The sequence below is a fragment of the Trachypithecus francoisi genome, unplaced genomic scaffold (assembly GCF_009764315.1).
Source record: "Trachypithecus francoisi isolate TF-2019V2 unplaced genomic scaffold, Tfra_2.0 Lachesis_group0, whole genome shotgun sequence".
In the NCBI taxonomy this organism is placed as follows: Eukaryota; Metazoa; Chordata; class Mammalia; order Primates; family Cercopithecidae; genus Trachypithecus; species Trachypithecus francoisi.
In genome coordinates this window covers 183999882-184013854 of record NW_022681453.1, presented here as the reverse complement: position 1 = coordinate 184013854, position 13973 = coordinate 183999882, and the positions used below count along the sequence as shown (strand labels likewise).

At 36.9% G+C, this 13973-nt stretch overlaps 1 long non-coding RNA gene and 1 pseudogene across 1 annotated transcript in view; both read left to right on the top strand.

The window, feature by feature from the left end:
* LOC117084340 overlaps positions 1-13973 on the top strand; it is a 520722-nt gene that overhangs the window by 182572 nt on the left and 324177 nt on the right. The gene's annotated exons all lie outside the window — the stretch shown is intronic.
* Positions 1430-2894, top strand: LOC117084338 (annotated as a pseudogene).

Sequence of the window (13973 nt, the reverse complement as noted above, 5' to 3'; positions counted from 1 at the left end):
ACTTTAGTTAATAATACTATATTATTATTGATTACTTAATTGTGACAAATATACCATACTAATATATTAGCAAAAAGTTGAAAAATATAAAGGTAAAATGAAGCTATTCCCAGGTAAACAAAACTGATAGAATTCACTGCTAACTGACTCATCTTTTAAAAAATGTTAGGCCGGGCGCGGTGGCTCAAGCCTGTAATCCCAGCACTTTGGGAGGCCGAGACGGGCGGATCACGAGGTCAGGAGATCAAGACCATCCTGGCTAACACGGTGAAACCCCGTCTCTACTAAAAAATACAAAAAACTAGCCGGACGAGGTGGCGGGCGCCTGTAGTCCCAGCTACTCGGGAGGTTGAGGCAGGAGAATGGCGTAAACCCGGGAGGCGGAGCTTGTAGTGAGCTGAGATCCGGCCACTGCACTCCAGCCTGGGTGACAGAGCGAGACTCCGTCTGAAAAAAAAAAAAAAAAAAAATGTTAAAGGAAGTACTTCTGGATGACATCAAGTAATCTCAGGAAGTAATTCAAATGTACACTGAAACACATGCATATGCGTACACACAGGAGGTACAGCTAAGGCATTTCTTAGAGGGAAAAGAAAAGCTCTAAACGCCTGTGTTTAAAAAGAAGACAAAACTTCAATCAATAATCTAACTTTCCACCATAAGCTATTGGGGGAAAAAGAGCAAACTAAGCCTAAAGCAAGTAGAAAAAGCAAATAATAAAGATCTCAGTGAAAATTAATGAAATAGAGAATTATTTTTATTCATTTTTTACCTGTTTAACTTTTATAAACAGTAAATAAATCATCAAAATTGAAAGTTGATTCTTTGAAAATAGAAAAGAAAATGGACCAACCTTTAGACTGTCCAAGAAAAAGAATAACTCAAATTACAAAAATCTGAAAAAGAAGGAACATTAATACTGAGCTTGCAGAGATAAAAATAATTATAAGAAAATGCCATGAAAAAATATACCATAAAATTAGAAGAATCGGCTTGAAATAACAAATTTTGAGAGAGATACAAATGATCAAAACTGGATTCAAGATGTAATAAAAATATTAATAGACCTATACAAGGAAAAAGATGGAAAAGTAGTTTTAAAAACTTTTCACAAAGATTACAAACCAAGATAGTTTTACTGGTGAATTCTTCCAAACATTTAAAGAAGAGTTAATAACGATACTTCACCTATTCTTCCAAAAAACAGAACACCCCGAAGAGAAACAGAATTTTCTCATCCAACTTGTTTGATGAGAAAATTATTATCTTAATATCAAACAAGACAAATTAGAAGAAAACTGGAGACCAAAATTTTAATAAATAAAGAGAAAAAAAGTCCTCAACAAATTACTAGAAAGTCAAACCCAGACCAAGAAGCAGCTTCTCTGCTCCTTCTGGAATTTCCGCCTGGTTCAGCCCACCTGCCTCCACTCCTGCCTCCACCATGTCCATCAAGGTGACCCAGAAGTCCTACAAGGTGTCCATCTCCGGCCCCTGGCTTTCAGCAGCCGCTCCTACACAAGTGGGCCCAGTGTCCACATCAGCTCCTCAAGCTTCTCCCCAGTGGGCAGTGGAAGCTTCTGGGGTGGCCTGGGCGGAAGCTGTGCTGGGGCCTGCAGCCTGGGAAGCATCACCACCATAATGGTCAACCAGAGCCAGCTGAGCCCCCTTAACCTGGAGGTGGACCCCAACATCCAGGTTGTGCTCACCCAGGAGAAGGAGCAGATCAAGACCCTCAACAAGTTTGCCTCCTACATTGACAAGGTACGATTCCTACAGCAGAAGAACAAGATGCTGGAGACCAAGTGGAGCCTTCTGCAGCAGCAGAAGATGGCTGGGAGCAACATGGACAACATGTTGGAGAGCTACATCAACAACCTTAGGCCGCAGCTGGAGACTCTGGGCTAGGAGAAGCTGAAGCTGGAGGCAGAGCTTGGCAACATGCAGGGGCTGGTGGAGGACTTCAAGAACAAGTATGAGGATGAGATCAATAAGCATACAAGATGGAGAATGAATTTGTCCTCATCAAGAAGGATGCCAATGAAGCTTACATGAACAAGGTAGAGCTGCAGTTTCACATGGAAGGGCTGACTGAGGAGATCAACTTCCTCAGGCAGCTGTATGAAGAGGAGATCCGGGAGCTGTAGTCCCAGGTCTCAGACACCTCTGTGGTGCTGCCCATGGACAACTGCCGCTCCCTGGACACGATGGACAGTATCATCACTGAGGCCAATGCGCAGTATGAGGAGATCGCCAACCGCAGACAGGCGGAGGCTCAGAGCATGCACCACATCAGGTATGAGGAGCTGCCCTCGCTGGCTGGGAAGCACCGTAATGACCTGTCGCATACGAAGACTGGGATCTCCAAGATGAACCAGAACATCAGCCAGCTCCAGGCTGAGACTGAGGGCCTCAAAGGCCAGAAGGTTTCCCTGGAGGCTGCCATCGCAGATGCAGAGCAGAGTGGAGAGCTGGCAGTTAAGTATGTCAACACCAAGCTGTGGAAGCTGGAGGCAGCCCTGCAATGGGCCACGCAGGACATGGAGCAGCAGCTGCATGAGTACCAGGAGATGATGAATGTCAAGCTAGCCCTGGACATCGAGATCACTACCTACAGGAAGCTGCTGGAGGGCAAGGAGAGATGGCTGGAGTCTAGGATGCAGAACATGAGTAACCATACTAAGACCATCAGAGGCTATGCAGGTGACCTGAGCTCCTCCTATGGGGGCTTCACAAGACCCAGCCTCAGCTATGGTGTGGGCTGCAGCTTTGGCTCTGGTGCGGGCTTCAGTTCCTTCAGTCACACCAGCTCCACCAGGGCTGTGGCTGTGAAGAAGATTGAGAGCTGTGATGGGAAGCTGGTGTCCAAGTTCCCCGACGTTTTGCCCAAGTGAACAGCTGCAGCAGCCACTACCAGCCTGCCCCTCCTGAGGCTGCCCCAGAGCCCAGGAGGGAGGCCGCTGTGCAGGGGAGTACAGGAAAGAGGAGACCCACCCAAGGCTCAGCCCTAGCTCTCAGCCCCCACCCTTGCCCATGCCTCCAGCTGCAAAACAATTCAATTGCTTTTGTTGTTTGTTGTTGTTGTTGGTTTTTTTTTTTTTTTGATCCAAAATAAAACCTCAGCTAGCTCTGAAAAAAGAAAAAAAAAAAAAAAAAAAAAAAACAACAACGAAAACCAAACCCATACAAAGGATTATACACCATGACCAACTGGGATTTATCCCAGGTGTGCAATTTTTAAATACTCTAAAATCAATTAATTTATTAATTTGTATCAGCTGATACACTATGTCAGTAGAATAAAATACAAAAACTTCCCAATACGTTCAGAAAATGAATTTTATAAAATTAAATCCTCATTTATAAAACGCTTGACATGCAAGCATCTGTGAAAAATCTACGTGGTCAACACACTTAGGAATTAATTTAACAAAAGACATACAAAACTTATATTCTGCAAACTATAGAGCATTGTTAAGGAAATTAACGAAGACCTAAATAAGTGAAAAGGCATGCCATTTTTATAGATCAGAAGATTTAGTATTGTCAGGATGGTGATACTTCCCAAGTTTATAGATTCAACAAAATTCTATCAAAATCTAAACTTTTTTGTGTGCACATTGCAAATTGATCCAAAAATTCATATAGATATCATTCGTCTCTGTGTCCCCACTCAAATCTCATCTGGAATTGTAATCTCCAGGTGTTGAGGGACGGAGCTGGTGGGAGGTGATTTGATGATGGGGCAGTTTCCCCCATGGTATTCTTGTGATAGTGAGTTCTCATGAGATCTGATTGTTAAGTGTCTGGCACTTCCCCCTCTCTCTCTTTCTCCTACCGCCGTGTAAGATGTGCCTTGCTTCCCCTTTACCTTCCACCATAATTGTCAGTTTCCTGAGGCTTCCCCAGCCATGCAGAATGGTGAGTTAATTAAAACGCTTACCTTTACAAATTACCCAGTCTCAGGTATTCTTTATAGCAGTGTGAAAATGAACTAACATAATATGGAACTGCAAGGGACCTAGAATCACTAAAACATACTTTTTAAAAAAGACAACGTTTGGATCACACTCCTTATTTCAAAATGTACTACAAAGCTACAGTAATACAGACTGTTTGATACTAGCAGAAGGATAGACATAAAGAGTAATGGAATAGAGACCAGAAATAAATTTTCAAGTAACTATTAATTTTCAACAAGGCAGAGACAGTTCAGTGAGGAAAAGAATAGTCTTCTCAACAAACTGTGGTGAGAGAGCTAGATATCCATATGCAAAACCAGGAATATATACTCTTTCCTCACATTGTACATAAAAAATAGCCCCAAATGAATCATAGACTTAAAAGTAAGTGCTGAAAATATAAAAACTGTAGAAGAAAACATAGAAGTAAGTCTTCATAATCTTGAGTTATATGATTTTCTTCAATATGACACTTCATATTTGCTAAGATGTTTATACCAAAAAAAAGAAGAGAGGGGAAAAAAAAAAAAAAGGATGTGGAGAACTTGGAATCCTCTTCTACTACTGATGGCAATTTAAACTGTGCAGACATGTTAGAAAACAGTCTGACCATTGCTCAAAAGTTTAAGCACACTGTTAGCATATGACCAACAATTTCACTCCTATGTATATACTTAAGAGAAATGAAACATACCTCTACACAAAAACTTGTTTGTGAATAATGTATTTGTCTAGAGCTGCTGTAACAAATATCACAGACTAAGTAGCCTAAACAATAGAAATTTATTTTCTCACATTTTAGGAGGTTGGGAGCTGGAAATCAAGGTGTCAGACAGGTTGTTTGTTCTGAAGTCTCTCTCCTTGGCGTGTAGATAGTGTTCTTTTTCTGGTGTCTTCACATGGTATTATTAATCTTTCTATGTGGTCTGTGTCCTCACCTCCTCTTATAAGGATACCAGCCATATGTGATTAGTACCCACCCTGAGCACTCCATTTTAACTTACCTCTTTAATGGTCCTATCTACAAATAGAAAAACATTCTAAGGAACATGAGTTAGGGCTTCAACATATGAGCATTGGAAGGACACAATTCAGTCCATAACAAATATTCACATAAATGAGTTATTTATGATAGTCAAAAAAAGTGGAAACAATCCAAAACCCCATCAGCTAATGAATGGATAAATAAATGTATTCTACCCATATAATAAATATTATTTGGCAATAAAAAGTAATGAAGTACTGACATGATACAATATGAATAGATCTTGAAAACATGCTAACTGAAAACAGTAATCACAAAGGGTGTTGTATTATATGATTCCATTTTTATTATGTGTCAAAATATGAAAATCTATAAAGACAGGTAGTAGGTTAGTAATGATCTATGGCTGAGGGCCAATTTATGGGAAATAAGGTGTGACTAATGGTTATGAGGTTTCTTTATGGGGCAATGAAAATATTCAAAAATTGACTATGGTTGAAAAACTGTGAATATACTAAAAACCATTGATTTATACACCTTAAATTGGTGAGTAATATGATATATAAATGATGTTTCAATAAAGCTATTATATATTGAAAGAAAAAAATAGTACATATAATGGCATACAGGGGAACAAAGAAAATATAAATAAAAAACAGTGATGACAGAGACATAGCCAATGGTACCTCCAAATGGATTTCTAGCAGAAAAGAAAAGAAATATATGTGATCAAAGGTATATTTTAAAAGCAAAGACACAGAATTTTTTAAAACATATGAAAACAATAAAGGCGAGTTTGTATGAAGCCATTCGATTCAAAATAAAATGCAACAGAAAGAAAATCACAAAAAGACCCATCATAATGAAACTTCAGCTACCAAAGACAAACATAAAATTTTGAAAGAAGTGAAAAGAAAAATCACAGATTATTTTGAAGCCTCGACTGATAGTTTTTAATTGTTGAGAAAACCTAGACTAAAAGAGCAAGAATAACTTTCCCAGCATCTCACAGTCATTAAATTTTTCAAGCAGGATACAGAATTATCCAATTATCTTTTCACCATAATATATTGCCTAAACACTTATTTTTGAAGAAGAAAATGTGAAATGAAACTCAAAATGCATGACTGATTTATTCACAGCCTGAGAGTGTTCAGGAGTCCTGATTACAACGGTAGTAATTTTTATATTTTTGCCACGTGCAATGGGGTATCTTTAAAGTGTGGATTCAGTTGTACTTTTCTAAAACTTCCAGGAAAACATAAAATATGGAAGGTTTATGGTGGCATCAAGGATTTTCTGGAAAGAAACATTGATCTGGCTTATCTCTAATTCAATTTCTGCTGATTGTGGCAAGGAAGGAAAATTCATCAGCGTATCTTTCTCATGGAGTATGGTAGAAATTAACTCTGAGGCCTAAATAGTTAAAATTATTATTTATAAAACTCTCATCTACTTACCATATTCTGATTGTGTGAGGTTCCTTCAACATATTCCAAACCTAAGAAATATTGAACACAATCATACATTAAGACCCAGTGTCAAAGGCAGATCAATTTTTCTTTTATATCACTTTCTGATGAATTTTTGAATGTGGAGTAGAAAGTTGTCTAATAGAAGTGCTTTTTTCAGACTAATATTCATGAATGCTTCTGGTCTAGTGCTCCCCAATTTATCAAATTTTCATCTCTATTCTTTCACAATCATTATAGAAACCGTAATTAAAGGAACAACAGATGGTTAATAGAAACTGCTGTTTCTATGAGGATACTAAGCCAGAGGCCTTATTTGACAATTATTATAAAAGCAGATACAAAAGGCTAGTCTAGATAATTTCCCAAGTTGAAAAAGAAACCAAAAAGAAATGAAAGAATGTACAAATTACCTCTCATAAAATTCTCTAGAATTTTCACCTAATATTTATTCTACTTGGCTTGACTCCTACTGTGAGAAAACTGTGTCTTCTTTATGCTTTCAAATTATTTGGAACATTGATGGCTGATAATAATAGCAGGGATGGCTATTATGTATGTGTTAAGGTTGATTAGGGTCTCACTAGTTATTTCTCTTTCTTAATGATAAAGCCTTTTAAAATGTCGTTTAAAAAAAGAATAGATTTTGACAATATCAAGGATGTGAAAAAATCAATTTATTTTAAATCCATTGATAACTAATTTTAAATCACATACAATTCAGTTACAATAAATTTCTTTGCATATATATCTTAGTGTTCTACAATTTGATAAGAGCAGTTTGTTAACTATATTTCTACTTCGGAAAACTAAAAATGTTAGACTTTACTTGATTTAAAATTGCCAAATGAGAAAAATGAACCTCACAAAATATGAAAGAATGTGTAGGCTGCAGCTAAGGGCAGTAATGGTCAGTGATTACCTTCTGAAGACAAAAACACAATTAGAATAAGAAAGATATTTCAACCATTTTTACATCAAAGTCACTTCAATATTTATTTAAGTTTCCCCAATTTTGTGGAATAATAAGACTTCTTTTTTAACAGAGAGAAATATTTCTTTAGATAATCAAGGGAATACATGTTAATGTTTTGCACTAGTGCTGCCTCCTGATGAACTGCTTAATTTCTTTGGGGGATGAGCACCTTCTCATTTCTTTCATAGAGGAAAAATGGAGGATTAAGGTGAGAGGGAGAAATTAAACTCCCAATTCAGTTCTGTTAATTTATTTCAGTTCCTCAAGCTCCTGCCTACTTTTCACTAAAGTTGTTCATTCTTGCTAGAATGCTCTTTTCTTTGGCTTATACCTGGCTAAGTTCTCAGACCAGAGAACTTAAATATCATTTCATAGATGCCTTTTCTAAATCTGGCCATAATCCTCACTCCAACTCTAGCCATAGTATACTTAACATTTACTCCCTTAATGCCATTTATAATATTTTATGAGTTTACATTAGCATATGTGATTATTGTTTTGATGTGTGCCTTCTAACACTTAAATGCCAGCTTTATTCACTGGTGTGATCCCAGAATGTAACATAGTGCTTTGCTAGGCAAAAAACAAACACTTTTTATTTCTTTTCTCCAATATTTTTGGACCCCTACTATGAGCAAAGCCTGTAGCTGTGTTGTGCTGTGAAGGCTATAGAGGTACATAATGCCAAAGTTTTGCCTTTAAGAACTGTATAATTAAAAATGTGAAATTATATAAGTTATCATAACCAAAAGCAAAAATTGAAGTCACAGGAGAAAGAGAGATCAAAAATTTCAACTGAAACAAAGGTCACAGCTATCGAAATAACTTTCCTTGAGGGAATTTAAGGACACTAATTAGCCAACTGCTCTTTGTTCTTAGGATGAGGAGGTAGCTCCTTTCGTAAAAAGGCAAATAGTGAGTCAGGAGACACAGCTCTGTATCTGAACAACTACCTTCCCTCCCACAAGCTTCCTACATACCCAAACTTTTTTTTTTCTTATCTTCTTACATTAGTCCCCCAACACCACTCCTTCTTTGCAGAGCTAAAGTTCAAGACTGTTTAGCAGAGACTGTAGAAGGGTCCAAGCTGTAAGGTAATCTGGAGATTCCAATCACAATGAATTCCAGCCTTCACCATAACACGGGAGTCGGACGACAGTGTTAGCATCTACTGTCAAAATCGGTTTCCTTCGCGATTAGAAAGTGTTTAAGTACCAAACTAAATTCTACATTCCAAACTTCTAAATACATGCCTGTCACTATTTATTTTAACTTCTTTATCTCTTTGCAAGATATTTGTAACATTTAAGCAATAAGACTGCTGAATACTGCTATACAAAGATGTTTAAATGGCTTCTGCTAAAGAACTGTAATCGATGACGGACAGACAGACATATGGACAACTAAATACAATTTATGTCTAATAATATCGTGCTAATTTTCAAAATCCAAGTCCTTTATATATTTGTGTAGATTTACACCTAAGTATTTCTTTATTTGAGCTATTATAAATGGTTATTTCAGTTTCCATGCATTCATTGCAAGCATATAGAAATACAATTGATTTTGAACATTGTTCTTGTGTAGTGCAACCTTGCTGAGTTCAATTATTAGTTTTAGAAGGGTTTTTTGAGATTATTTGAGATTTTCTATGAAGACTTTCATGTCATCTGCAAATATAAAATGTTTTATTTTTTCCTTTCTGATCTATATTCCTTTTTTTCCTTTACTTGTTTTGTTGCTCCATCTAGGAATTCCAGAATGATGTCGAACAGCAGTGATTAAAGTGGACATTCTTTCTTTGTTCCCAATCTTTGGAGGGAACTATTCAGTCTTTCACCCTTAGAATATTAGCTATAGGTAATCTGTGCATGTTCTTTATTAAGTTGAGGAAGCTCCTGTCTGTTCCTGCTATTCGGAGACATGTATTAAGTCTCACTTGGTAATGGTGTATAATTCTTTTGTATATATTTCTAAAATATATTTCTTAATATTTTCTTAAGAATTTTTGTATTTATAAGAAGGATTGTATTTGTTGTTTTGTTTGTATTTTCTCTGCCTGGGTTTGGTGTCAGTACAATAAATTAATAATAAATCATAAAATGATTTGAGAAGTCTTCCCTTCTCTTCTGTTTCCTGGAAGAGATTGTGTGGTGCTGATATTAATTCTTTAAATACTTGATAGAAGTCTCCAGTGAAACTATCTAGACTTAGAGATTTCTTTTTTATGAGAGTTTACATTGCAGATTCAATTTTCTTAATATTTTAGGGCTATTCAACTTACCTATTTTAAATAAGTGGTGGTAGTATGTGCTTTTGAGGATTAGGTCCAATTTATCTAAGTTGTCAAACTGTGTGTATGGAATTAGTTGTAATAGTGCCTTATAACCCTTATCATGACTGCAGTATCTGTAATGGTATCTTCCAGATCATTCCGGATACTAGTAATTCGTATCTCTTTCTTTTTTTTCAGTCCATTTCAATTTTTTTTTTTTTTGGTCTTTTAATTAGAATCAGTTTTTTGTTTCACTGATTTCTGATCTTACCTTTTTAATTTACTTATTTCAGCATTCTTTGGTTTTATTTTGCTCCTCTTTTAGTTTACTGAGGTGGGAGCTTAAATTATTGATTTGAGATATTGATTCTCTTCTTATGTGAGCATTTAGTGCTATACATTCTCTTGTGAGCTGTGGTCCACATATTTTAATAAGTTTGTAGTTTTATTCACTTCAATGTACTATGCGATTTTCCCTGAAACTTTCTCTTTGATTCATGAATTACTTAATTATGTTATTATTAAGTGTATCATTTGCTTTCCAAGCATTTGGAGATTTCCCTCATATACTTCTGTTACTGAGTTCCAGATTCCATTGTTCTCAGAAATTTTAATTCTTTTAAATATGTTGAGGGTTTATCTTTTTTTTAACAGTCCAATAGATGGTGTGTCATGCTACATGTACACTGTATACACTAATGAAAAGTGTACTATGCTGATTTCAAATGAAATGTTCTATATATGTAAATCAGATCTTATTGATTAATGATGTTGTTGAGTTCTTCTACATTCCTGCTAAACTCATGTCTAGTTTTTCTAGTAATTGTTGAGACACGGATGTTGAAGTTTCCTATGATTGTTTATTTGCCTTTTTGTTTTCTTAATTCTATCATTTTAATGCAAATAATTGTGGCCGTTTTTTGGTAAATATTCATTTAGGATTTCTGTGACCTATTTGGGGATTGATGTTTCTTATGTAATACTTGCTCTGCCTTTATTAATATTGTTTGCGTTGATTTTACTTTATCTGATAATATGATGGTCACTGTTTCTTTCTCTGGCTTAATGATTGAATGGTGCACCTTTGTACATACTTTTACTTTAAAGTTATCTATATTGTTTTATTTTAAGTGAGTTCCTTTTAGTCATTTTGTTAGAGCACGTTTATCATGTTTTTTAAATCCATGCTTCCAATCTTCTTCTGAGTAGTATATTAGATCATTTAATGTCATTGGAAGAGAGAACACATCCTAATTCACTCTTTGAAGCCAACACCATCCTTGTACCAAACTATACCGAGACATTAGAAGAAAGGAAACTAGGGCCGGGCGTGGTGGCTCACGCCTGTAATCCCAGTACTTTGGGAGGCAGAGGCGGGTGGATCACGATGTCAGGAGATCGAGACCATCTGGTTAACACGGTGAAATCCCGTCTCTACTAAAAACACAAAAAGTTAGCCAGGCGTGGTGGCGGGCACCTGTAGTCCTAGCTATTTGGGGGAGGCTGAGGCAGGAGAATGGCTTGAATCCGGGAGGCGGAGCTTGCAGTGAGCCGAGATCGTGCCACTGTACTCCAGCCTGGGCAATAGAGCAAGACTCCAACTCAAAGAAAAAAAAAAAGAAAGAAAGAAAAGAAACTATAGACCAGTGTCTTTCATGAAGATAAATTCAAAATTCCTCACCAAAACATGAGTAATTTAAATCCAACAGTGTGTTAAAAAGAATTATACATTATGCCCAGTAGATTTAGTCTAGGTATGCTAGTCTAGTTCAACATTTAAAAATCAATGTAATCCACCATTAACAGGCTGAAGAATAAAAATTGTATTAGCGTGAAAAAGCATTTCACAAAATCCAATACCAGGATAAAAACTCTCAGTAATCTAGGAATATAGAAAAACTCCCACAACTTGGTAAAGAATATCTACAAAATAATTATAGCTGTTATCATACTAAATGGTGGAAGATTTGATTCTTTCCTCCTGGATTAAGAACAAGCAGATATCCCCTCTCATCCACCTGTTAGGGTTGGAAGGTCTGGGTCACCACATGATAGCAGGAGGTGACACCAGGGGGTGGATATCCCAGTTACCACATAATGGCTCAGAAAGTCCTAACTCTCCACTAGAACTCCTTTGGCATTAACCCATTGGGGAAAGGAAAGGAAAATTCAACACTTGTCACCACCCAGTGGGGACAGACATCTCCTCTGACAGGACAGTGCTGTGGGAGGAAAAATGAAGAGGGTGGGAGAGTCAGGAGCATGCTTACTATTGCTCACCAAGAATGAACATTTTAGCTCCCCACTCATCCCTACTTTGACATCACCCTGGAGGGAATGGCAGTGGGTGGTGAGGTGCCTTTTTATATAGCCTCATAATGCAGAATTCTAGGATTCCCATGAGGAATTTTCAGGACCCTTTTGGACTGAGTGCAGAAGAAAAAAAAATACGTTGTATCTGAAATCCAGTGAAAATGATCATGTTACATTTGGTTTGAATTTTAAATCTTTCAAGGTTTATTGATGGAAAGAATAGGTTTTTCTGTCTTCTGAAACAAAATGAAAGGAGACTCAAAGTAGTTAGAGGTTGTTTCAAGATGGGGAGAGGGTTGGCTTTCCACTGCTTGGTTGGACACTTGGTTGCGCAAGAGACACATAAATCTACTGCTGGGTCTATCGGAGGAGATAAGAAGAGAATTAGAGTAAACTGACACAAGCAGTGGGCAGTTTGAGAAGAATATAAGAGTCTACCATGGGTCAAGTGGCAGCAAAGCATGAGGCACCTGGCCCCATTTAGGTTTCCAAACCTAGGATCAGGGAAAGATGGAGTGGGTAAATCACACAATATAGTAACTTAAGCATACATTCCATGAGAGAAGCAGGCCTTACAGGTCTACCATTTAGAGGACAACAAAGGTCAGTCAGTGTTGCAAAAACGACAGAGGTGGCCTACAAAAGCATTAAAACCTTACCTAGTAAAGTAAGGAGAAATTTCACTTATACCTCCCCTCTGCCCAGGTGCAGCTCTCCAGAAGAGCTGGATTGCAAAAGGTGGATGGATTTCCAAGCCTCTGTCACTCCACAGTAAGCCTCTCATCTCAGGTTTGCATTGGTGGCAGTGTCAGTGCAAGTGGGCATGGGGGATGGGGAAGCAATGTAGAGTATGCTGAGGAATTGAGTTTTGAATTGAGTTTGATTTGAAGCTTTCAAGTTTACCAAATTTTAATAATTGCTAGTGAACAAGTTAGATTTTTAAGCTTTAACATGGTCCAAATTTTAAGAACTGTGAGTAAATGGAAAGCTGTGAAAATCACATGATTTATTAATGGACAGCAGCATATATTCTACAAAGCAGTGATTGGAAAAAAAAAGCCATTTCATTTTTAAACCCCACCATGTTGAGCCTCCTTGACAAACTGGTTACTGAATAAAAGGTACTTCAGACATTGACAGTTTTTCTTATTCATCATTGAGTTTGTGACTGCATTACTGTGTTGGCTGTGATAAAAGGGATGTATGAATATATCTAATGTCATTTATTAATAAAGAAGAAGTTATTTTTCATGTTCAAGTGAGGGCCATTGAACATAATGCTTCTACTTTCTATCCATCTCCCTATTTACAAAGCAGACTAGAATATGATTCGCAGTCTTGGCATTTCGCTTACCTGCTTTCCTCACCCATTAGCCTGCCTTTGAGAGAGTGTGGGCACTGTGTAGTAGATCAACTTAATAGCTAGGCCATCTGGTGTAGCTTGACAGACAGATTGTCTGCTTACTTAGACCCTCCACACAAGTAAAAAACCCGTAAGAACTTGGCCTTTCCTAAATAGAGCTGACCTGATAAAAACCTTTCCACAGAAGGCAACATCATCTCCTTCCCAGGAACAAAACAGCAACTGTGTAATGTCAGAGAGGAAAACTGAAGAAATTAAAATAGACATAACTTGGTTGGCATTTGATTTTGTTAAAAAAGCAAAACATATTTAATGATAATTTTTACATTTTGAAATAATCTTAGTTATACATTCTACAAAAATAAAAATAGTATAAAGAACACCTGCCTTCCTTTTGCTCATATTTACCTATTGTTTATATTTTACCCCATATCCTGTATATGTGTTTACTTCATTATTTTTCTGAAACATTTGAAATAGTTGAACAAAATATACATTGTACATATAATGACTCTTTACCCTTAATATTTAAATGAGTGTTTTCTAAGAATAGGAATGTTTTCTTACATACCATCAGTGCAATTGACACATTCATAAATTTACATTGATACAGTACATTTGTCTATA